General features: G+C 37.3%; 1 long non-coding RNA gene across 4 annotated transcripts in view; it reads right to left on the reverse strand.

Moving 5' to 3' along the window:
* Window positions 1–27968, reverse strand: part of LOC123335099 — a 459666-nt gene that overhangs the window by 87970 nt on the left and 343728 nt on the right. The gene's annotated exons all lie outside the window — the stretch shown is intronic.

Raw genomic sequence — 27968 nt, forward strand, 5'->3', positions numbered from 1 at the left:
AGGATGCACTGGTTTGATCTCCTTGCAGTCCAAGGGACTCTCAAGAGTCTTCTCCAACACCACAGTTTCTATTTTTACCTTCTGGTAAAAGTATGAAAGTGTTAGTCGCTCAGTCGTGTCCAACTCTTTGCAAGTCTGTCTATGAAATTCTCCAGGCAAGAATACTGCAGTGGGTTGCCATTCCATTTTTCAGGGGATCTTCTCAACCCAGGAATCACACCCAGGTCTCCTGCATTGCAGGCAGATTCTTTTACCATCTGAGCTACCAGGGAAGCTTGGTAAACTGGAGCCATATTTTAAATAGAAATCAAATAAGATATCTTCAAAATCTAAAAGGATGAAAGATGCATGGTTCTAACTTAATGTTGAGAACTGTTTCCAAAAAGAGCTATCACAGAAGCAGAAATGTACATGGAAGGTCCAGGTAGCCTTATTCTCCATTTAGGAAAAATTTTAATGAAAATTATTTATTGACATACAGAAATTATTTACATGTTTTACTAGCTTGTAAGTTCTTCTGTGAACACTTTTTACCCCATGTAGATCCTGAAAAATTAGTTGTTAAATAGACAGCTGGTGAAATTAAGTTCAAACAACAGAAATTTAACAAGTTATTTTACAATTATACAGTCTATCCGTCATACAGATCATTCAAGTCTTTGGGGGAAAACAATCTGTTTTTGAGATCTGGAATGACCACTTAAGCTGTCCACATTGATCAAAGTAACTGGTTAAGTGTTAATTTTAATTTTCCTCTTCATTTTATATTGTACAGATATTTTAAAAGTCAGTAAACCAAAATAATGTTTTACTAATCAAAATGATAAAGATTCACCTTTTAAATAATAAGTTTTATGTTACTTCAATCTGTAACACATGAAATGGGAAATCTTACAAAAATATATTAGTCAACATAAGGCAATAACCCCAAGTCATTATTCAATTTCCAAATTTATGGCTGCCAAACTCAGATAAATCCTGGAAAAGCAATGTAGATTCCTATATTACTAAAGTTTTCCTAATTGGCAATTCATAACTTCCAGCTGCTCTGAACAAAACCTATCACCCATTGAAATGTTGACATTTTTCTCCCTCATTAAAATCTTCTTCAATATTCTGTGTGAAAATATTGTCCAATTAGCTATCGAACAATACTTTGTTCATTTATTATTCCTGAAGATATACAAGGAAATGATAAATGATTAGGACACCAAATATAATTTGTGGCATCAAAACAAGCCTGTGTTTACCTGCATATTTAGACAATATTGGACTCAATATCATACTGGGCAGGAAAAGAGTTTTATCCCATGGAGTACATTACATTTTGTATCTTAAAATGTAACTGTGCTATAGTTTCAGTGTTTCCATGAATTCATCATTATTCTTTCTAATATATTTTCATAATTACTAACTCATTTTAAGGATTTTCTATGACAAAGTTCAGAAATTTTTGTCCTAAATCCTAGGATAAAATTTTTATGGGTTAGATAAAGATAACTTCAATTGGTCAATATTTTTATAATGATGATCCATGGTTGTATCTTTTGTGCATTCACTGTGTGGACCTCAGCTATGTAGAATCACTGCATAGATTTTCACAGAAAATATGATCACTAATTAATTTTTATATTTATTGATCTATGCCATACAATTTAACAGAGAATTTCAAAATAGGAATTACATAATGAGAGTCTTCCTCATTCAACCCGAATCTGTTTTTCTCTATTAAAAACAAATATTTCATCACATATCAAAATTAGTAGAATCAACATAAATGAGTGGTATTTTATAAGAAATGTCTGCTTTAAGTTGCCATAAATCTACAGCCCATAGCATAACATATATGATATTAATACAAAGGTGAAATATGTCCACAATATTTAAGGTTTGTAGACAGTACATTTTTGTTGTTGTTATTCCTGAGGCATGAAATACTGCAACTATTAATTATAATAGTTTTCTAAAGCATTAGCCTTAGAAAAAAATCAAACCATAGCATATTTCATAATTACACAGTATGCTTAGGGCAGTTATAAATATTCCCTACAGGCTTGGAGACTATTCTACACTTATTCATTTCTTTGCTAAAGTTTTAATAGCAACACAAACAAGAGTAATTTTTGTTGTCATACGTAATTGTCGGTTCTATTTTTTTTCCACCTTTTTCTTGGAGGTCCTTTATCCAATCCTCTTTGGGAGGAATTAATAAAGGTTTCTAAAGACTCTAAAAACATGTAACATAGATAATGATACAACAAACAGTAATATTTAAGTCTGAATTGCTGAATTTTGGTTGTCTCTCCTTAAGTTTTCCACAGTTTATTGTGATCCACACAGTCAAAGGCTTTGGCATAGTCAATAATCAGAAATAGATGTTTTTCTGGAACTCTTTTCCTTTTTCCATGATCCAGCAGATGTTGGCAATTTGGTCTCTGGTTCCTCTGCCTTTTCTAAAACCAGCTTCAACATCTGAAAGTTCACGGTTCATGTATTGCTGAAGCCTGGCTTGGAGAATTTTGAGCATTACTTTACTAGCGTGTGAGAGGAGTGCAATTGTGCGGTAGTTTGAGCATTCTTTGGCATTACCTTTCTTTGGAAAACTCTGAAAGAGATGGGGATACCAGACTACCTGACCTGCCTCTTGAGAAACCTGTATGCAGGTCAGGAAGCAACAGTTAGAACTGGACTTGGAACTACAGACTGGTTCCAAATAGGAAAAGGAGTTCATCAAGGCTATATATTGTCACCCTGCTTATTTAACTTCTATGCAGAGTACATCATGAGAAACGCTGGGCTGCAAGAAGCACAAGCTGGAATCAAGATTGCCGGGAGAAATATCAATAACCTCAGATATGCAGATGACACCACCCTTATGGCAGAAAGTGAAGAGGAACTCAAAAGCCTCTGATGAAAGTGAAAGAGGAGAGTGAAAAAGTTGGCTTAAAGCTCAACATTCAGAAAACGAAGATCATGGCATCTGGTCCCGTCACTTCATGGGAAATAGATGGGTAAACAGTGGAAACAGTGGCTGACCTTATTTTTTGGGGCTCCCAAATCACTGCAGATGGTGACTGCAGCCATGAAATTAAGACGCTTACTCCTTGGAAGGAAAGTTATGACCAACCTAGATAGCATATTGAAAAGCAGAGACATTACTTTGCCAACAAAGGTCCGTCTAGTCAAGGCTATGGTTTTTCCTGTGGTCATATATGGATGTGAGAGTTGGACTGTGAAGAAAGCTGAGCACTGAAGAATTGATGCTTTTGAACTGTGGTGTTGGAGAAGACTCTTGAAAGTCCCTTGGACTGCAAGGAGATCCAACCAATCCATTCTAAAGGAGATCAGTCCTGGGTGTTCTTTGGAAGGACTGATGCTAAAGCTGAAACTCCAATACTTTGACCACCTCTTGCAAAGAGTTGACTTATTGGAAAAGACCCTGATGCTGGGAGGGATTGGGGGCAGGAGGAGAAGGGGACGACAGAGGATGAGATGGCTGGATGGCATCACCGACTCGATGGACACGAGTTTGAATGAACTCTGGGAGTTGGTGATGGACAGGGAGGCCTGGCATGCTGCAATTCACAGGGTCGCAAAGAGTCAGACATGACTGAGAGACTGAACTGAGCTCCTTAAGTTGTATTTCTACTAATAAATTCAAATAAACTACAAAGACTGATCCCCTCAGCATCTTTTTCAAGGTATGTACAGGGACATTATCATATTTCTTAGAACAGCAAAATGCAGATATTATAACATGGACATTTCAAAATAAATTTTTACTGAATCTTTTAGATAAAATTAATCTACTTTAGGCAGAATATCTGTACTTACTCTACTCTAAAGCTAACCAGCATATGTGTAACTCTATATGGGCATATTGGGATATTGAATGATGTGGTGATTTTATGTATGGCTCTAGAAAACCATTCTTTATAAACTTTTAGACCCAGATCACTTCACACACATTTCCATTATATATGTTTTAAGTTCTGAAGTCATAATTGTCAATGCGAAGAGCTGACTCATTGGAAAAGACTCTGATGCTGGGAGGGATTGGGGGCAGGAGGAGAAGGGAACGACAGAGGATGAGATGGCTGGATGGCATCACTGACTCAATGGATGTAAGTCTCAGTGAACTCCGGGAGTTGGTGTTGGACAGGGAGGCCTGGCGTGCTGCGATTCATGGGGTCGCAAAGAGTCGGACACGACTGAGCGACTGATCTGATGTGAGTGCCTACTAGGTATAATGTGCTTCCTTGCTATTTAACCTACATATAATCTGCCTTCCTCTTTCCACTGATTTATATTGCAATACAATGGGATGTAGAGCTTATTAAACTAAACAGTACAATAGATTGTTCCAAAAAGTGAAACCCTGAGGATTCATAAAGAAACTCTCTCACTAGGCATCTCTTTATTATCAACCTGGGAGCCCCAACCCACTGTGAAGGCTAACCAGAGTCCAGAGAGTTACACTTTTGTTTCAGGTAGCCATATTCTCAGAGGCCCTCCCCATTTGACAAACATCTCATCCGGAATCTTCAAAAATGTTACAGCTTTATTGAGGTATAACTGACATATACAAAACTGCACATATTTAAAGACTATAACTGGATTAGTTTTGACATATGTACACATTGGTGAGAGCATCACCACAGTTAAGATGAGAAACATAACTCTTATCGCCACAGTCCTTTTTGTTCCCTTTTGTTATGCATCCCTTCTCCCCTTGCATAACTTCCCCTCCTCCCAGGAAACCACTGATCTCTTTTATGTCATATAGATTAATCTTCATTCTCTAATATTTTGTATCAATGGAATCATATAAATTTTGATTGCCCATTTTTGTAGGGAGGCAGGCATCTGACTTCTTCCATGCAACATAATTATTTTGAGACTCATTTAGGTTGTTATGTATGTTAAAGGGCTTCCCAGGTGACTTAGTAAAGAATCTACCTGCAATGCAGGAGACCTGGGTTAGATCCCTGGGTCAGAAAAATCCCCCAGAGAAAGGAATGACTATCCACTCCAGCATTCTTGCCTGGAGAATCCCTTAAACAGAAGAACCTGGTAGGCTACAGTCCATGGGGTTGAAAAGAGTGGGATGCTATGTTAAAAGTTTACTCTTTTTTCTCGTTGATCAGTATTCCTTTATATGTATATATCACAAAGCATTTATCTATTCATCTCTTAGTAGATATGAGTAATTTTCAATTTTTAGCTATTACAAATAAAGCTGCTCTAAACATTTATGTAAGTCTTTCTGTTGACAAAAGCCTTGATTTCTTTCAGATAAATGCTTAGGAGCAAACTATCTGGCTCATTTGGCAGGTGTATATTTTCCTTTGGAAGAAACTGTTTTCCAAACAATTTGGCCAACTGCTTTCCAAAACGGTTTACCATTTTACTTTCCCACCATGGTGTATGAGGATTCCAGTTCTTCTAAGTCCTTGCCTACTCTTGAAATAATTGGTATTTTAGTGTTAGTGACTCTAGAGGCTTTGTGTGAGTAGCTATTTGTAGTTTTAATTTACATTTCCATAAAGGACTACTAACAGAGAATTTTGTAAAATGTCAATATGATATCCATGTATCTTCTTTTGTAAAGTGTCTATTCAAATCTTTTGACCTCTATTAAATTGGACTGTCTGTCTAATTAATATTAAATTATATAATATTTAGCTTTTTGTATAGTCTAAATACAAGTCCTTTGTCAACTATATATTTTGAAAATATTTCTCCCAATGACTTGTCTTTTCATTTCCATAGCAATGTCTTTTGAAGAGAAAAATCTCTAATTTATGAAGTATTTATCACTTCTTTTTTCTGTGAAATACTGTTTAATCACTTTTATTCATGCACTTGATAACCACTTTAACATATCTTGGCCAAACTCAAGCCACTCCAGCTTTCTGTTGATTACACATACACTAGAAAACTTGAAGTAATCTGAGAGCTTGTAGTTCTTGTCTGTTTTTCTCTATGTTTAAATTTGATTAGTATGTATTATTACGTCCTCATATTCACTTATATTTTCTTATGCAATATTTAATCTGCAATTAACCCACTATTAATCTTACCTGTTTTATTTTTCACCTCAGACATTGTATTCTTTTATCTCTAAAAGTCTGAGAGGGACCTTTTTCATATCTTTCATATATCTCCTTAATATGCCCATTCTGGCCTCTACTTCCTTGAGTATATGGAATCTATAATACTTCATAACTCAATTCTCTTGTCTATAATTCTACCATCTGTGTCGTGTCTGTTTCTTTCTATTGATTAATTTTCTCATTATAGATTGCATTGTCTTGCTTTTTTGCATGACTAGTACTTTTTGATGAGGTGCCAGACTTTTCAAATTTTACTTTGAGTGTTGGATATATTTATATTCCTTTAAATATTCTTGAGCTTTGTTCTTAAGTGAAGTTAAACTATTGGTAAACAGTTTAATCCTATCAAGGGTATATTTCAAGCTTTGTTTGTTGGGACCAGAGCAGCTTCTTAGTCTGGGTCCAGCTTGGCCCTACTACCAAGCATTCTTCTGAGTCCTCTGTCTGATGTCCCATGCTTTACAAGCTTTCTTCATTCACGTCTGGAAAAACATAAATTCTTCCTGGCCCTCTGCAAGTTATGTGGATTGTTTTATCTGTCCTTACTAGCAGTTCTCTCCTGGGCTTCAAATGGTTTCTTTAGATTCATTGACTTGATCAGTATCAGCTGAAGACTTGAGAGGCCCCGAGTAAATCTCTGGAGCTTGCTCTCTTTGCATCTCTCTCTCTCTCTTTTATTTATTTATTTATTTATTTATTTATTTTGGTGCAGCAATCCCCTCTCTAAAATTCTACCGTGCAAATTGTAGTCTTTTTGACTTAAAGAAATTTTGAAGTCTGCCACTCCAACTCAGGGAGACTACTGTACTCCACGTGTTTTCCTTGTCCTGTGCTGTGGCATGAAAACTCTCTCCAGGCAGTAACCCATGACAGTCACCGGTGCTTGTCTTGTTTGTCTCCTCTCTTTTAGGGATTAAGATCGTGTGCTTAGGGATCAGTATCCTATGCCATCTCTGCAATCCGTGGTTTGACTTATTCTCTCTTGATTTGGTCATTTAAGATGGATGGGCAAATCCAGTCTGTTGTTTCACTATGGACATAAACAGAATTCTCATACTTTTCATTTAAGCTAGAAAGCACTTCGTTATTTACGTGCCTTCATATGACAGGTTGGCAGAGATGCTGAAGGACAAAAGAAAAGCTCCTTGGACTTAGAAGTTGTTGGGGTTTCCAGAGAGGGTCAAGTCTGCAGCTATCTCAATACAAACGATCTTAACTCAGTGACTTTGGAGTAACTCGCATCAGTGCGTCATCGCCCTTTCAGCCTAGAGGCCATCCAGCTCTAATTTCCTGGCGCTCATTATCTTCCTGTAGGAAATAAAGCTGTAGGAAGTTCCTGACACTGGATTTAATATAGGCAGTGCCTTGGCTCTACACAGCATGCTATCTTCCAGATTTGGGCAGTACTCAAGCTATAATCCTGCACCTTCATTTCTGAGAGTAGCTCTGCATGCCCTGAATGAAGTTCTTCACCAATCCCGGTTTTTCCTGCTTTAGGAGGCACCAGTCATCCTTTCTCTTCCCCCAATCAGTATACAGAAGCCGTGAGTCTTGCTTGCTAAGGCCATGTTGTTATGCTGTCATTGTTTAGTTGCTAAATTCAACTCTTTGCAACCCCATCAGTTGTAGCCCACCAGGCTCCTCTGTCCATGGATTTCCCAGGCAAGAATACTGGAGTGGGTTGCCATTTCCTTCTCCAGGGGATCCTCCTGACCCAGGGAGAGAACTCACATCTGCTGTACTAGCAGGTGGATTCTTTACTACTGAACCACCAGAGTAGCTCTATAGTTCACCTCATAGTTGGGGAAAAGTAAAAGTGGAGGCCTGTCTGCCCCTTTATCACTCAGCAAACCAAAGGCTCATGTAGTTGTGGCACATGCAGATTTATTTCTTTCATTACCATCATATTTATCAAATACTCTTAAAATAATTCAAGGTAGTTGTCCAAAATTCAAAGAAATATAAAACTGAACATTAAAAGCATCCTCAGAGACACAGTAACATTTCTCAGTTATCATTTTATAGACTTCCTGTCTTACAGTTGAATATACAGGGCTTTAAATATATATGTGTGTGTTGTGTGCACACATTTGCACAAATATATATTATTAATTCTTTTCAAGAAACTTCAAGGTTCTTTAAAAACAAGCTCTAACACTGTTTTGTGACTATTTAAATAACTGCATAATATAACATTCATTGATGGGCATACCAATAATACATCTATGCATTCCACAACAGTGAAATATTTCAGTTGTCAAAAAATGTTTAGTATAATCTCATTAGCCAAATTAAAATTTAAATGTCAAGTTAAATTGGATAGAATCTTCTACACAAGTGTATTAATGTTAATACTCCATACTCCTTGCAGAGGTGAGAGGAGTGGCAAGTGTGTGGAAGTGTGTGTGCACACACACTACGTGTGGCACAATGGCCAGGTCACTGCTACATGACTCAGTGTGCACCCCAGGAGTTGTAGGCAACCAGTCTCTACACAGCTGGCATAAGTTGTAGAGTATAAAAGGACTCACTCACAAAAATATCTCCCCTTGATTGGTCTGTCAGAAATTTCTAATTTTCCTGTCACTCTTTAAAGACCTTCTAAAAGTGCTGTGCATTTCAAATAGCCTAAAATTGACATTCCCTTGATAAGAGCACCATTATCAGAGATTTGCCTATCAAATTAATCCATTATCACACATCACCATTTAAAAAAGGCACAGTCCTAAGGGACTGACACTTATGATAGACAAACTTTGATTGCCAGCGGAAGGGCTGAACCACATGGTGGTGATGATGAAATGTTAGGAGCAGGTATATGGTGGGAGGGGTGTGTTTCAGTCTGACCATCTGTAAGAAGTTCTAAGGATACATATCAAAGTAGCCACAACATATCCACAACCATGTCAAAGGGCTGTCCAAGGCCATGTGTCATATGTGGCTGCAGCTCTGTAGACATTATAAAAACATATTGAAAGAGATCTGGCCACGAGAAGAATTAGAATAGATAGGATCAGGGATTGTAGGGTTTTTCCTTTTCTGGAGTTTCCTAGTGCATATATCCTCGAAAAAGGCAATTGGCACCCCACTCCAGTACTCTTGCCTGGAAGGTCCCATGGGTGGAGGAGCCTGGTGGGCTGCAGTCCATGGGGTCGCTAAGAGTTGGACATGACTGAGCAACTTCACTTTCAATTTTCACTTTCATGCATTGGAGAAGGAAATGGCAACCCACTCCAGTGTTCTTGCCTGGAGAATCCCAGGGATGAGGGAGCCTGGTGGGCTGCCATCTCTGGGGTCGCACAGAGTCGGACATGACTGAAGTGACTTAGCAGTAGCAGTGCATATATCCTAGCACTGAAAATTAAACTGTTAAGAGCATGGAAGCAACCTAAATGTCCACTGATGGAGGAATGGATAAATAAGATGTGGTACACATATGCAGTATTATTACTGAGGAATAATTATTCAAAAAAGAATGAAATAATACCATTTGCACCAACATGAATGGACCTAGAAGTTGTCATACTGAGTGAAGCAAGTCAGACAGAGAAAGACAAATATCATATTATATCATATGTATGTGGAATCTAAAAGAATGATACATATTAACCTATTTACAAAACAGAAAGAGAGTCACAGACATAGAAAGAAAATTATGGTTACCAAAGAGGGAGTGGGGAGGTATAAACTGAGAGATTGGAATTTCCATATACACACTACTATATATAAAATAGAGAAGTAATATGAACCTACTGTGTATAGTACAGACAGCTCCACTTAATACTTTGTAATGACTATTTTGCCAGACATTTGGAAAACTCAGCAGTAACAACAGGACTGGAAAAGGTCAGTTTTCATTCCAATCCCAAAGAAAGGCAATGCCAAAGAATGCTCACTACCACACGATTACACTTAATTTCACATGCTAGTAAAGTAATGCTCAAAGTTCTCCAAGCCAGGCTTCAACAGTACGTGAACCATGAACTTCCAGATGTTCAAGCTGGATTTAGAAAAGGCAGAGGAACCATAGATCAAATTGCCAACATCCATTGGATCAGAGAAAAAGCAAGAGAGTTCCAGAAAAACATCTACTTATGCTTTACTGACTATGCCAAAGCCTTTGACTGTGTGGATCACAACAAACTTTGGAAAATTCTGAAAGATATGGGAATACCAGACCACCTGACCTGCCTCCTGGAGAAATCTGTATGCAGATCAAGAAGCAACAGTGAGAACTGGACATGGAACAACAGACTGGTTCCAAATCAGGAAAGGAGTACGTCCTCGCTGTATATTGTCACCCTGCTTATTTAACTTCTATGCAGAGCACATCATGAGAAGTGCTAGACTGAATGAAGCACAAGCTAGAATCAAGGTTGCTGGGAGAAATGTCAAGGAGCTAAGATATGCAGATGACACCACCCTTATGGCAGAAAGTGAAGAGAAACTAAAGAGCCTCAATGAAAGTGAAAGAGGAGAGTGAAAAAGTTGGCTTAAAACTCAAAATTCATAAAACAAAGATCATGGCATCTGGTCCCATCACTTCATGGCAAATAGATGGGGAAACAGTGGAAACAGTGACAGACTTTATTTTTCGGGACTCCAAAATCACTGCAGATGGTGACTGCAGCCATGAAATTAAAAGACTCTTACTCCTTGGAAGGAAAGTTATGACCAATCTAGACAGCATATTAAAAACCAGAGACATTACTTTGCCAACAAAGGTCTGTGTAGTCAAAGCTATGGTTCCTCCAGTAGTCATGTATGGATGTGAGAGTTAGACTATAAAGAAAGCTGAGTGCCAAAGAATTGATGCTTTTGAACTGTGGTGTTGGAGAAGACTCTTGAGAGTCCCTTGGACTGCAAGGATATCAAATCAGTCCATCCTAAAGGAAATCAATCCTGAATATTCATTGGAGAGACTGATGCTGAAGCTGAAACTCCAATAATTTGGCCACCTGAAGCGAAGAACTGACTCATTGGAAAAGGTCCTGATGCTGGAAAGATTGAAGGCAGGAGGAGAAGGGGACGTCAAAGGATGATATGGTTGTATGACATCACAACTCAATGGACATAAGTCTGAATAAACTCCAGGAGTTGGTGATGGGCAGAGAAGCCTGGCATGTTGCAGTCGATGGGGTCACAAAGAGTCAGACATGACTGAGTGACTGATATGGGAAAAGAATCTTAAAAAAGAGTGGATATACGTATATGTAAAAGTGATTCACTCACTTTGCTGTACATCTGAAAATAACACAACTTTGTAAATCAACTATACTCCAACAACAATTAATTTATAGGAATTAATTTAGAAAATATAGAAAACAAAGTTAAACTGTTGATTGTTCTCAGTAGCCACAGAACCAAGCATATTTTCAAGTGGTGTCAGAACACACCAGAAAATATGTGACTAGGTGTGAAAGGCAAATTTTCATTTTAAATTCAGAGAGGAAACATTCCAGTGATTGTTTGTGTATTACAATATGAGCTCTATTGTAACATAAGCAAAGAATAGTAAAAATTTGTAACACAACCTCATAGATCCTTTCATAAATGATTATCAGATAGTTTTGTAATCCTGAATACACAAAGAAATGGTTCAATTCATGAATAGATTCTTTTCGATATAGAGTAGACAATAATAAGAGGCAGGGGTCAAATGTTTATATACCCACAGTCACTCTGTTCATTCCATCAGTAATTTATTCAGAGCAGCAAATTGTAGAGAGAACAATTTTCTTACCACTGCAGATTTTCCTCTTTTCCTCTAAATTCTTCTCACAAAACTATTGAGTAGTTCTTGCTTGGCTGTTAAATTGCCAATTACACACACAAAACTATCAGACTGGTCAATTTAACTGACGTTATATTTAATTTTGAAAAGACAGACCAAATCATCTAGTTATTTTGACCCCTTGTAGGTAAGATCGTTAGTTAACTAGTCCATTTCTTGCAAGCAATGAACAAAAAAACAAAAAGGGAATGGGAGTAAAACAGAATTGTGCTTTAGCCTGCCATCTTAAGACTTATAAACTTTATAGTAAACATTTTTGGTACCATAAAAAGTGGTTAAACTCTTGGCTAGAAGTAATCTTGTTGAATTAATTAATAACTGTAAAATAGAGGCCAGGCAAACATGCTATGAAATCAGAATGGTTAAATTTACTGGTTCATCCCCCACCAGCTATGACTTTGACAAGTCACTTACGTTCTCTATGCCTTGGTTTTCTGATTAGTGAAATGTAGAAAATTCGTAAATACCAGACCACCTTACCTGCTTCCAACAAAACCTTTATGCAGATAAAGAAGCAACAGTTAGAACCAGACATGGGACAACAGACAGGTTCCAAATTGGGAAAGGTATATATCAAGGCTGTATATTGTCACCCTGCTTTTTTTAACTTAATCAGAGTACATCATGTGAAATGCAGGGCTGGATGAAGCACAAGCGGGAATCAAGATTTCTGAGAGAAATATCAATAACCTCAGGTATGCATGTGACACCACCCTTATGGCAGAAAGCAAAGAGGAACTAAAGAGCCTCTTGATGAAAGTGAAAGAGGAGAGTAAAACAGATGGCTTAAAACACAACATTCAAAAAACGAAGGTCATGGCATCTGGTCCCATCACTTCATGGCAAATAGATGGGGAAACAATGAAAACAGTGACAGATTTTTTTTTCCTTGGGCTCTAAAATCACTGCAGATGGTGACTGCAGCCATGAAATTAAAAGATCCTTGCTCCTTGGAAAAAAAGCTATGACAAATATAGACAGCATTTTATAAAGCACAGACATTACTTTGCTGACAAAGGTCTGTCTAGTCAAAGCCCTGGTTTTTTCCAGTAGTCTAGTATGGATGTGAGAGTTCAACCATAAAGAAGGCTAAGTGCTGAAGAATTGATGCTTTTGAACTGAGGTGCTGGAGAAGACTCTAGAGAGTCCCTTGGACTGCAAGGAAATCAAACCAATCAATCCTAAAGGAAATCAATCCTGAATAGTCATTGCAAGGCCTGATGCTAAAGCTGAAGCTCCAATACTGTGGCCACCTGATGCAAAGAGCCAATTCATTAGAAAAGTCCCTGATGCTGGGAGAAGATTGAAGGCAGGAAGAGAAGGGGATGACAGAGGACTAGGTGGTTGGATGGCCTCACTGACTCAATGGACATGAATTTGAGTAAGCTCCAGGAAATGGTGAAGGACAGGGAAGCCTGGCGTGCTGCAGTCCACGGGGTCACAAAGAGTCGGACTCGACTGAGTGACTGAGCAACAACAAAATGAGATGATGGTAGAATCTCCCTTACAAGATTGCTCTGAGATTAATTAATATGTAAAAGCTAATAGAAATGTCAGACGCATGGAAAGAACTTTATAAATGTTCAGTTCAGTTCAGTCACTCAGTTGTGTTATTTTTATCGTTAATTTCATCAGCTATTATTTTATCATTAATATCATCATGATATACTGAGTACTTATAAAACCTGCCACTTTAAGGAGAATGAAAGTAACACAACATATGGTCTCTCTTCCCAGAGATCTTCAGTCTCATGAGAAGTAAAAACCCCACTGAGGAAATGGTGAGACAGCAAAGGAGCTATAGTTCAGTAAAAGCTGTAAGAGGGTCAGGATTAGCTTGGGCCTACTCCCTCTTGAGAAATTTGTATGCAGGTCAGGAAGCAACAGTTAGAACTGGACATGGAACAACAGAGTGGTCCCAAATAGGAAAAGGAGTTCGTCAAGGCTATATATTGTCACCCCGTTTATTTAACTTATATGCAGAGTACATCATGAGAAACGCTGGGCTGGAAGACACACAAGCTGGAATCAAGATTGCCGGGAGAAATATCAATAACCTCAGATATGCAGATGACACCACCCTTATGGCAGAAAGTGAAGAGGAACTCAAAAGCCTCTTGATGAAAGTGAAAGTGGAGAGTGAAAAAGTTGGCTTAAAGCTCAACATTCAGAAAACGAAGATCATGGCATCCGGTCCCATGACTTCATGGGAAATAGATGGGGAAATAGTGGAAACAGTGTAAGACTTTATTTTTTGGGGCTCCCAAATCACTGCAGATGGAGACTGCAGCCATGAAATTAAAAGACACTTACTCTTTGGAAGGAAAGTTATGACCAACCTGGATAGCATGTTCAAAAGCAGAGACATTACTTTGCCAACAAATGTCCGTCTAGTCAAGGCTATGGTTTTTCCTGTGGTCATGTATGGATGTGAGAGTTGGACTGTGAAGAAGGCTGAGCGCTGAAGAATTGATGCTTCTGAACTGTGGTGTTGGAGAAGACTCTTGAGAGTCCCTTGGACTGCAAAGAGATCCAACCAGTCCATTCTGAAGGAGATCAGCCCTGGGATTCCTTTGGAAGGAATGATGCTAAAGCTGAAACTCCAGTACTTTGGCCACCTCATGCGAAGAGTTGACTCATTGGAAAAGACTCTGATGCTGGGAGGGATTGGGGGCAGGAGGAGAAGGGGACGACAGAGGATGAGATGGCTGGATGGCATCACTAACTCGATGGACGTAAGTCTCAGTGAACTCCGGGAGTTGGTGATAGACAGGGTGACCTGGCGTGCTGCAATTCATGGGGTCGCAAAGAGTCGGACACGACTGAGCGACTGATCTGATCTGATCTGACTCTGCTCTAATATAAAATAACTTGGGCCTCCTCTACTCTAATCAGGGCTTCCCTGATAGCTCAGTTGGTAAAGAATCCACCTGCAATGCAGGAGACCCCAGTTCAATTCATGGGTCAGAATGATCTGCTGGAGAAGGGATAGGCTACCTACTCCAATATTCGTGGGCTTCCCTTGTGGCTCAGCTGGTAAAGAATCTGCCTGCAATGTGGAAGGTCTGGGTTAGATCCCTGGATTGGGAAGATCCCCTGGAGAAGGGGATGGCTACACAACCCAGTATTCTGGCCTGGAGAATTCCATGGACTGTATAGTCTACGGGGTCACAAAGAGTCAGACACAACTGAGTGACTTTCACATTATCTCTGCTCTAATAGGGTTCTTGGAAGAACAGGCATACAATGAAGACCTTGAAGAATTAGTAGAATTTCAAAAGTTGTTTCAGGGTCACCCTGGACATGAGGTCCACAGATGTATTTTGTTTGGCTTACTCAGCATTTTATAACATTTTAATTAGTTTCCAAGATATCATGTCCACTCTGCTTCACCCATTCTAATTACCTGCCTGGTGCCTATCACTATTTGAGTTTGCAGCCTCTAGTCTATGAACTTAATTCCCATTCTCATTGTCACTGGTAAGTATAAGCTTTAGTAAACATATTAGAATGATTTATTTTCTTACATTGTTACAAATTCTGTTCCATGCATACTAACAAGGGCTTGTAAAAGTTCTGTTTTTAAAGAATAATATTTCTTCTTAGAAACTGATTTCTAGCCTGTCCAGTGTGGCCTGGATTCAAAGAATAATTTTAAAAAGGATTATGGTTTCTTCTACTCTGATATCTCTATTGTTCCCTTTTTATTGTACTATCATATTAGAACTTGATGAACTATATTTCACAGGTAGAGAAAGAATAGTCCATTGCAATGTACTGGGAGAAGTAACACAAATCATTGTGAAAATTGGCAACTAAACAAAACCTTCTTGAGACTACCTCCTAATTTGACCTTGGTTTGAACTGGGAGGATAGGATCAGAGAAGCACAGGAGTTTTATGTTTATATTCTATTCTTATCAACCCCCACCTCCACTTACTCTTTTAGAGAAGAAGGCACTGCAGGCCCTAACAGATTTGAGATGGCCAAATACACAACACCTCACACTGAACAGATGACATCGGTACTTTGTCACACACTCACAGCCCGCAGGGAGGATACCACCTGCCGTGCAGGGTCACACAGGGTGCCACTCTAGAGCACAGTGAATCAACAAGGCCTGTGGGAAACAGGCTTTGTAGTGGCAGGAGGCTGAAGTGACCCTGGTTCCCACAGGGGGACAGGTCTTGCTTCTCTGGCAAGGAAGGGAAGGGAAATCTATTAGGTTGAAGTCCAAATGGGTTGCAACTGGTTGAGGTGACAGGAGAACTAGCTGGATGGAAGCCTTTCTCATCAGGGAGGGGCAGACCTGATGTGGCATTGGAGGGTATATGAGGCTCAAAGGTGTCAGGGCAGTGCATGGAGTAGTAGTAGTGTTAGTCACTATAGTTGTGTCTGACTCTTTTCGATCCCACGGACTGTAGCCCACCAGGCTCCTCTGTCCATGGGATTCTCCAGGCCAAGAATACTGGAGTGGGTAGCCATTCCCTTCTCCAGGGGATCTTCCCCACTCAGGGACTGAACCTTGGTCTCCTGCATTGGCAGGCTGATTCTTCACCACCAGCACCACCTGGGAAGGTGGTAGTGCATGGAAGTTCAGGCCTTTCAATGCATGTGAGCAGTTTTTTTGTTGTTTTGTTTTGTTTTACTGTTTATCCAGATACTGATAAATAGTATGGAACACTGTAAATTTCTAATGAATGGTTTTCATGTATAAACTCTATCTCTTTTAACATTAAGGTATTGGATTTTTAAATACACTTTTTGGTGAAGTATTATCACATGCAGTTCATCTCCCATTTGAAAATCTGTACTATGAATGTATGTACCTTTTTTATAACTCTGTATCATGACAACTCAGACCATGTCTCTCCAAGCCAGCTGTTTTTCTTTTCAGTAATTTCCCAAAAGGCCCTATGTGATAAATGCAAAGACACAGGTTCTTTGGCTCAAACCCCACTTTTCTTTATTATTTTATGGTTCTTCATACTATTTTCTTCAACATCATCATGGTTTCACAACTTCAAAATTGACATTCATGATCTACAGGAGTTGAGTCACACTTACATTGTATCTCTCTCAGAGTTGGACACCCTCCATAGAGAGGTAGCCAGGTGTCCACAAAATCAACCCAAGGGGAAATTTCAAAGGGATCTTCAGAAGGGGTAGAGGATAAAATGCTTCTCTACATTATAAACTACTTCCCTGAAGTCCTGAGAACCTGAGGATGCTTCTTGGATAGATTTTGTCCTTCTTAAGGTGAATTATGTAATTGAGATCTCTTAAAATTTTAATTCACAACAAGTTTTCTGGAAAAGGTACTTCAGAAAAACAAAGATAATATTGTTACAAAGAATGAATCTGATGTCAGAAAGATGCTGCATGATTAAAAAGTGAATAATTTAGACTTGTGGTTATATATTCTCTTAACTTTTCACTTGATGACAGAATTTCTTCTGTCCTGTATTTGCCTCAGCCTTGAGTACTTCATACACTTGCTTGATACACTATATATTTCCTTAAAATGCATTTTTATCTGACATATCAAAAGTAAGTAAGTAACTGATTTCTCAAGAACTTTTTTTTTATAAATTTTCATAAAATTTTTGACTGACATCTCAAAACTATTATTTTGCTTTTACACTTTGTAAAAAATAAACAGTAACAGGTAGTAGGGTTTTTTAAGTGGCTTGAATAGCATTAAGCCTCACAATAACAATAACTATGCCTTCTGATGTACAAGGCAACAGTTTAGATATCCTATTCTTTCAGAAACAATCTTTGCCTAAGTGTTGTATTTTAGAACATATTTTCTTAGAAGATCTGATTGTCACAAATAATAAGTATGCTGATCCTTGAAGACAAATTCTTTCTCAGATACCTGTCTCATTTCTCTACAGGAACCAGAGTGTATTCACTGCAGGGCCGGTGTAAAAGCCCTTCTTTAAATGATTCACTTAAAATTTTTGAACATAAATTTAACATCAAGAAAAGGATTTCCTAATACAGCACCTACACTGATTGCAAATGAGACTAAAGGCAGACAAATAACCTAATGGAGGACTTTTTTTTTTTTTTCTGATGATGATGCAAGCTTACCTACACATCCATCATAATTTTTCCTAAGATGTTTTTTTATCAACTAAAGGAACCTGAAATATGTTTCTCCTGAATTAAAGATTTTTGTGAAGAAGAGTTTCTACACTATGCTCTAATATATCTGGAAAAGATCATTTATTATTCTGTTAGAGGTATTAGCCTCAATGAAAAGAATGTATCTTCTTTAATCACATAAACACCAATAGATCTCTTAATTAACCTCCTGTCAAAAGCAGTCAATGGACTTTTTAAATTTCTATATTAGACGTTCTTCCTCTAAGAAGGAAGAACAACTCATTTATTCTCCATTTACACTCAACACTATTTTATTGACCATTACAAAATAAATAGGTTCTCTGAATGGTATATCAGATTCTCCAGGAACTGTATTCTACTGTTGAACTGAAAACTAGATGACAAAAGTCTTCTGTATCAGTATTGGTAATTACATAACTCATATTTTCCCATTTTTATATATCCAAACAGTGAAAAGGTTCTGGATTTTCTTTCTTTATGTTTTTGTCTTAGGCGCTCAGAACAAATGAGTGAAGTGAATACATTTCACAAATGTGTGCACTACACTCTGTGCCTCCAGTCTGCCTCAGGCTAACAATATCTATAGTGGTAAGCTGATAATATACCCTAAATTGTAGGTATTGAAAAGTAATTAATGTTTTCACTTTCTGAAAGCATACATGAGCCAACAAGCACTATACTGTATCATAGTTATGAAATAAATATGTTCCTATCATTTCTAATTAAATTAATATCTTGAAATTGCAAATTTTAAAATACACATACTGGTTTTTATAAGAATGATAAATAATGGAGATTGGCCTTAAAGGCATTAAAATATGCTATGAGTGCAGTCATTAAGAGTGTGATACTAATATCCCTTGTGACTTAGCTGGTGAACCCACCTGCAATGCAGGAGACCTGGATTTGATCCAGGGTTTGAACCTGGGTTCATCCTCCCCAGGGTTGGGAAGATCCCCTGAAGAAGGGAAAGGCTACTCGCTCAGGTATTGTGGCCTGGAGAATTCCAAGGACTGTATAGTTTATGGGTTGCAAAAAGTTGGACACAACTGAGTGACTTTCACTTCACTAATATCCTAAAGGAAATCAGTACTGAATATTCATTGGAAGGACTGATACTGAAGCTTAAGCTCCAGTACTTTGGCCACCTGATGCAAAGAACTGACGCATTGGAAAAAATCCTGATGGTGGGAAAAATCGAAGGCAGGAGGAGAAGGGGATGTCAGAGGACGAGATGGTTGGATTACATCACCAACTTGATGGACATGAGTTTGAGTAAGTTCCAGGAGTTAGTGATGGACAGGGAAACTTGGCATGCTGCACTCCATGGGATCGCAAAGAGCTGGACACAACTGAGTGACTGAACTGAACTGAACTAATACAAGTATAGACCATTACATCAATGGAAGAAAATTAGGAAAATACATAAAATTAGTGAAGCATTACAAGTTGATACAATACTGGAAGATAACTTCAACAAATATTCTTTTACAGTAACCTTTTAGGGATATGGGCTTCTCTTGTGGGTCAGCTAGTAAAGAATCTGCCTGCAATGTGGGAGACCTGCGTTCGATCCCTGGGTTGGGAAGATCCCCTAGAGAAGGGAAAAGCTATCCAATCCAGAATTCTGGCCTGGATTATTTTATGGACTCTATAGTCCATGGGGTTGCAAAGAGTCGGACACAACTGAGCGACTTTCACTTTCACTTTTAGGGCTATATGAAAGAAAAGAATCCATTTAATTCTTCAGAATGAACTTTATACCAAAAAATACAGGTGGATTAAAAATTTAGCATTGGATTTCCCTGGTGGCTCAGTGGTAAAGAATCTGCCAATTAAGGGGACACGTGTTCAATCCCTGATATGGGAAGATCCCACATGCTGCAGAGCAACTAATGTGCCACTGCTATTGAGCCTGCGCTTTAGAGTCCAGGAACCGCAACTACTGAGCCGCGTGCTGCAGTTAGTGAGGCTCTCCTGTCCCAGTGCTCATGCTCTGCAACAAGAGAAATCACTGCAGTGAGAAGCCAACCCACCACATCTAGGGTTGCACAATGAGCCGCTGCTCACACAACTAGAGAAAACCCCATGTAGCAACAATGACCCTTCATAGCCAAAAATAAATAAAATCTGTATTTTAAAAATTTAGTATTAAAAGCTAACAAATTAGAAGAAAATGTGAAAAAATATCTAATCACAAGGTAGAATAACCTTTCTAAGCACCTGTTAAAGGCAGAATCCTCAAAGAAAAGGGTAAATGAAAATTCAAAAAGCTGCCACAAATATAAAAAAGGTTATTACCTAAATAATATATTTGAAAATTTAGTCTTCCTTTTCCATTCTAATGGCATTCATTATCTGTACCAACTTTTCTCCTAAGGTAAATTTTAGAATGTATTAAAAAATATACTTAAAGAGCTTTGAACAGCTGCTCAGATAGCAAAGAACTATCAGGCCAAATTCTGGGAGGAAGTGCAAACTCAGAGGGATAGGCAAAATTCTGAGAACCAAAACAGCTTTTGCCCTGAAGGTATTTGCATAAATCTTCCAATTTGTGCTGAACTTAAGAAAACTCATCAAGTTCCAGGGGCAGAAATAATGACCCAGAGTCTGCCCAAGGTGGTGCCCGAGGTTTGGATAACCAGTCTGCCTTAGGCTGGGACCCCCAAAGGCCAGGACACTGGATAAAATGCTCCTTGTATTTTTCAGGAGAATAAAGATATAGATTCACCTTAGATTTTCATGTTAAGAACCTGTGCTGTAAATTTAGGATAACTGCTAAAATAATAAAAACTGAGTATGTAACATCTAGACTAGTAAGAAAAAAGTGAATGAATAATCAATCTATAAGCAGGAAAACAATGAAAGAGAAAAAGATATATATGTATGTATAATTGAAGAACACAAAATAAAATGCTAAACTCCAAATACATCAGTAATTATAGTCAATATAAATGGCCTAAAACTTCCAGTTAAATAACAAAATTAATAAACTGGATGAAAAAATAGGTGTGCCTGTGTAAATAATCATAAAATGTTCAATTTACCAGGAAGATATGTTATAAATGTTGTTTATTCTTAACAACAGAACCTCAAGATATATGAAATTAAATTGACAGACCTACAAAGAGAAACAGAAAAATCCATAATCATAGTGGGGAATTTAACACATAATTCTCAGTAACTCATAGGGAACAGAAGGGAAAAGAATACAAAAGGAATGAAGATAACAAACATAATTACCTACTACATATATATAGATAGATAGATAGATAGATGTGTATATATATATATACACACATACACAAACTTGCAAAATAAACATTAGTTGCAATGTAACTAATATATGACAAAAGCAGATGTGAAAGAGTTTTTTAAATTGATAATTGAAAATATTGTTATAAACCAATATTCAGCAAATTCCAAAGGACTGAAATCACACAGATAGCCAAAAATCTCTTGGAAATTAAGAAAACTATTCATGAGTAAGTCATAAGTAAAAAATAAAACAGTAAAAAAAAATAATTTGAATTGAATTTGGGGATGAAATAAAGTTTGAAAATTAATGAGCTAAATATTTATCTCAAGAAGGTAAATCCTTAAAGACTATAACAAAAGATAATAAACAAACAGAAAACAAATTACAAATAATAAATGCTGGAGAGGGTGTGGAGAAAAGGGAACCCTCTTACACTGTTGGTGGGAATGCAAACTAGTACAGCCACTATGGAGAACAGTGTGGAGATTCCTTAAAAAACTGGAAATAGACCTGCCTTATGATCCAGCAATCCCACTGCTGGGCATACACACTGAGGAAACCAGAAGGGAAAGAGACACGTGTACCCCAATGTTCATCGCAGCACTGTTTATAATAGCCAGGACATGGAAGCAACTTAGATGTCCATCAGCAGATGAATGGATAAGAAAACTATGGTACATACACACAATGGAGTATTACTCAGTCATTAAAAAGAACACATTTGAATCAGTTCTAATGAGGTGGATGAAACTGGAGCCTATTATACGGAGTGAAGTAAGCCAGAAAGAAAAACACCAATACAGTATACTAACGCATATATATGGAATTTAGAAAGACAACAATAACCCTGTGTACGAGACAGCAAAAGAGACACTGATGTATAGAACAGTCTTATGGACTCTGTGGGAGAGGGAGAGGGTGGGAAGATTTGGGAAAATGGCATTGAAACATGTAAAATATCATGTATGAAACGAGTTGCCAGTCCAGGTTCGATGCACGATACGGGATGCTTGGGGCTAGTGCACTGGGACGACTCAGAGGGATGGTATGGGGAGGGAGGAGGGAGGAGGGTTCAGGGTGGGGAACACATGTATACCTGTGGCGGATTCATTTTGATATTTGGCAAAACTAATACAATTATGTAAAGTTTAAAAATAAAATAAAATTAAAAAAATAAAAATAAGGGGGAATAGCAAAGAAAGTTTAGTTAGTTAAAAATAATTATAAGCAAACATTGAAGGGAGTGATTATGACAAAAGACATAAATAAACCAATATTGGGAATAAAAAAGAGATTTTCATCCTTGATACTACAGATACTAAAATGATGTGGGATATTTTTAACTGTATAATAATAAATTTTGAATTTTAATTAAAATGGAAATTTTTGTTTAGAAAGATAGCTTACCAAAATGAGAGAGAGAAGGAGAAAGAAGGGAAGAAAGATTCTGAATTATCCTATAACCATTAAAGAAATGGAATCAGTAATTTTAAAAAATAAGGCCCTTCTACAAACAAACCTTTAGTCTCACGTGGCTTTCCTGAACATTTTCCAAAGTTAATAGATAAAAAAATGTCCTGCCTCTTTACCTATCAGAAAACGAAAAATGAAGGAATAATATGAGCTCATTTTACAAGACTATCATAACCTTGAAATCAAAATCCAATAAAGAAAAAAATGAGAAAATACTTATCATCTTCACTTATGAACAGACATGTAACAAACCTTAAATAAAAAATAAATAAAATTCAATATAGAAAAAATTTAACATGATATGTCATAACCAAGTTGATGATGTGTCAGAAAGACAAGGTGTTTAAATATTAGAAAATCAATGAATGAATAGTTATTTGATTAAATGGAAAATTATGTTATTTCAATAGATGTGATAAAAATGGTAAAATTCAAAATTATAATGAATGTGCTATTAAAAAGAATAAAAAACCTCTTATCAAACTAAGCATAGAATCAATTCTTTCATCTAAATATAACTGTTTTTTAACTATAGATCATACTTAATAATGAAATAGTAAAAATATCTCTCATGTATAAGATGAGGATCTCATACTGGAGGTTCTATCCCATTTGACAATGGAATAAAAAGTAATGAAAAATATGTGACTAGATAAAAGGAAGAACAGCCTCATTATTTTTGGATGATGTGATTGTATATATAGGATTTTCAAAATATACACACAAATTTTTTATTTAATAGAGTTTATGGAAATTGCTAGATTCAAAGTAAGTTTACAAAAATTGATTTTATTTATATATAGTTAATATAAAAGAAATGTAAAGAGATAACATTTATAACAGTACAAAATGTATTATATTTAGCAATAAATACAACAAAACACATATAAAACCTCTTCAAGAAAACTTATAAAAGTTTACTGAGAAACACCAAAGATGGTCTTAATAAATTATGAGAGGTACCATATTTATGGATTGAAAGACTCACTATTTTAAAGATTTCCATCCTTTCAAATCAATTTATAGCTTGGATTTACTCCAAACCAAATCTCAGCCGATTTTTATTGTGATTGTTGTATTACTGATCCTAACAAGTTTTACAATGTATATAAAAGTGCATTGTCCTCAAGACATCATTGAAGAAAAAGAACAAGATGGAAATCTCTATGATACCAAATACCTAGATTTATTTTAAAGCCAAACCATTTGAGACAATATGGCATTAGCACAAGAATAGAGACACAGAGAAGTAGAACAGAAACAGATTCACACATACACAGACTCCATACACAACAGAGGAAGTGCTGCAGATCAGTAGGAAAGAATAGACTTTCCAATAAAATTCTGATTCCTTTTCATGGTCTGCAATTTATGCCCAGCTACTCCTTTAAAGTAATTTCCTACAGTCACCCATGCCTCTCACTCTCTATCCGCTATGCCATCTTCCTCACAGTTGCTCTAATGGTGGCTCAGACTGTAAACAAACTTCCTGAAATGTAGGAGACCAGGGTTCAATCCCTAGGTCAGGAAAATCCCTTTGAGAAGGATGGCAACCCACTGCAGTATTCTTGTCTGGAAAATCCCATGGACAGAGGAGCCTGGCAGGCTACAGTCAGTCCATGGGGGGTCGCAAAGAGTCGGACACAACTGAGCGGCTAACATTTTTGCTTTCAGCAGACATATGCCTACCTCAAAGCCACTGACCAGTTAGTCCTTCTGCATGGCATGCTTTGCCCCCTGATTCACTGCATTTATATCCATTCACTGCATTTATATTTTGTTGAAATATCATCTTTTCAGAGTGGTTTTTCTTGACTTGTCTTTCAAAAATAGGCATCTCCAATATATTTTCTCTCATTACCTTGCTTCATTTTTCTATGTCATCTACACTCTCTAGATGAGATGAAGGACTTTTTTTTTCAACCCCTTTGTGTCCCTAGCTCCTGCTTAATTACTGAGACACAGTGTTTTCTCATAATTACATGCTGGATATATGAATAAAATATATTTTAAAAGTTCTCCCTTACTGGTATTCAAAGAAAACACTTCAAAGAAGATACTGTATTTCTTCTCTTAAGTAACAAAGACTTTGAAATTTAAATATTCAACATCATTAAGCAAGGAAAGAGATAGGTCTCTTGTAAACAATGTAGGAAGACCCCTGGTATAAAAAATGTCAGATAAATAAAGAGACTTTACAATAAATTTCTGTCTTAATATTCTATATCTAGCAATTAGAACCAAAAACATAATTTTAAGATGTAGTTGTTACATGAACAATGTATTTTTCATAGCATTAATGGTAAAAGCATATAATAAATTAAAAATAATGTAAACATCAACAAACAAGATAATAGCTAAGTAAATTTTATATAGTCAAAGAATACAATATAATGCAAAGTTCCAAATGATGTATACTAATAATTTAAGTGTTGTGAAAAAACATAGGATAATAACAAGTGAAAAGAATGGCTTCTAAAGTCATTTGCATAGTAGAATATCAAGTAAACAGCAAAGGTATGCATAGAAAAACAGGAAATAAATATATCAAAATGTTAATAGTAATTATATATGCTATGAGTGATCTAATTTCAATATAATTTTCTGTTTTCCTTGGGGGAAAAAGTTGAATAAAGTCCTTTATCAGAGCATTTTATTCAGCGTTACATCTTTTGTTTTTCACCAGTATTTTTTTCACAAATTGGTCAAGCTCATGTCAGTTGTCTTATTAGTGCTCGGTGCTCTGTATTAGTGCCCGTCACATTTCCTTGTCAGACCACCTGACACTCTTTAAGCAATTCATTTTGACAAGAAATTCTTTTCCGATCCTATTTTGCCTTGACATGCTTCAACCTGGATATCTTTCCTTACTATCTTACAGCTGTACACACTTTCTTCTCTAAAGCAATTGTAATTTCAAAGATATGCCTCTGACTGCATTTCCACTATCAAGTATGATTTCATCCCTCCTTCCCTGCCACCTGCTCCTATCTACCTCCTCCATCACCCCCTTGCTGGCCCTGCTGGCAGCTTGTCCAGCATCTCCTGGTGTTGCAGCTTCCCCTTATGAAGGGCTGCCTTCACTCTTCTCAGAGGACACATCTTATTTGCTCAGCTTATACTCAGGGTAGCAGAGGAGACCAGGGGTGGGTATAGACTCAGGGCATCCAGGCAGTGGACTGTTTCACAGCCAGGACTTCAGGAGAACCCAAAAGGAGACTAAGTATGTGTATATTTACTCTAACAGCTCTGGAGTCTACTTCCATAGACTCACAGGAGCCTGTGAACTCTGAAAATTCCAGAAACTCTCTTACATCACATTGACTTTCTACTTACTTTATTGGTCTACAGAGGAATCCAGAGGCAAAAGTTATACCCATCCTCCAAATCAGTGTTAGAAAGGAGAGAGACCCCACAGGTCGGACTCACCAACTAGAGGCAATGGAATTTTGGTAAAGTAAGGAAGAGTCTATTTTCTATTTCACAGGGTAAGATGGTCATGTTTTCCCAGTGCATGACATTGTACACTCACAAAGCTTCTTTTTGCAAAACTCCATGATGTGCTTCATCTGTGTACCTGATATGAGTCAGTTTGGAAGCCTGGCTGAAGCAGTACAACATGGCAATTTTGTATTTCTTATGCCATCTTCCAGATTTCTTTTGCTTTTCCCATCCATTTATTTTCTTCTTGAGTAACAGAGGGCACAGCAAACTCTTCAACAAACTGTGCTAAGGAAGCACAAGGTAGGTCTCTCCCATTTTTACCAATGTGTTGTCCTGTCACGAACCCTTCATGGAAGATCTCTGCTTGCTACTAAGATCTATACTTAATAGAAAGAAGATGTGGAATAATTTCTCTATGGTTCTATATCAGTGCCTTTGCTTTCTCAATAACTAATAATTATGGAATGTACTATAATTAGATATTTTAACCTTGCCTTAACCTAACTATGTCACAATCCACTGCCAAATGTATCTCAAGATCATCTACCCAGAGTAGAAATTAATAAGGCCACAATCAGGAGTACTATGTATCCAAAGACAAGTTTTGGCCAATATAACTATAATACAAGCAAACTATAAATATTTTCCAAGTTGAAAATACTCTTATCGCTCCTTCCTTTATCAGTACTCCAGTGGCTAAGACACTGAGCAGAGTAAGTCAAGTATGTCTGGAAGATAAACTATTAATCATATTTTCAAACCATATACAAAATTATAATTGATGATGGCTTTTTTTTCCTGTTTTAAACAGGCCAATTTACTTTAATTCATGTGGTAATTCTCAAAGCATAGATCATTTGGATATGGTTTCAAACATAGAAACTTGCCCAAGTAAACTTTAGGATTTCATCTCCCGATCCCTTTAACATTCCCGTCCCTATTGAGAAGGGAAATAGGTCTGTCAAAAGAGTTTTCTTGTCTATAAATCAATAATAACTATTAGCAAACTCACTCACTCATGTCACATTGCCAAATTTATTTCTAAACACATTTCAACATATTCTCATACAGTCTTTAGTGCTTGTCAGTAGGTGATAACATATACGGCTTTCACAAATTCATGAAAATTGCACAGTTGTTAAATTTTAGAGTAAGAGTTTAACACTAAGAAAAATTTTTTAGAGTAAGGGATAAGGATTTTATATGCTAAAAATGACCTTTCACTTCATAATGGGATTAAGATTAGGGCTCCATAGTCACACTTTGTAGGTCAGGTTTGAAGAGTGAGAGAAAACCAAAGGACCAAGGGCAATGACATCATTTCTGCACGGTTTGAAGGACCCAAAGACCAAGACTAAGAGTCCAAATATAAACCTAATGAGAACCTAATGAGAAAAAAGTAGGAGCATAGAGGAGATCAGAAGGCGGTAATACAAGTACCCAAGGGCCTACTTTCAATCCCCTCAGCAGCCTGCTAGGATACTGAAGACCAGTAAGAAGCTACACAAGAATACCTGCCCCTTTGGAAATGCTCCCCGTTTGTAGTGCTAATGGGAGAGCTGGGATCTGAGACGAAGAAACAAGGTCCTTTGATGGACTGGAGCTTTTCCCCAAGGCCCAGTAGGAGGCCCGAGAAAAGCAAGATTCACGCACCCTGTGTTCACTGAAGCACCATTTACAACAGCCAAGACAGGGCAACAACTTAAATGCCCATTGATAAAGGGACAGATGAAGAAGAGGTGGTGCA

This window comes from Bubalus bubalis, chromosome 9 (assembly GCF_019923935.1).
Source record: "Bubalus bubalis isolate 160015118507 breed Murrah chromosome 9, NDDB_SH_1, whole genome shotgun sequence".
NCBI lineage: Eukaryota > Metazoa > Chordata > Mammalia > Artiodactyla > Bovidae > Bubalus > Bubalus bubalis.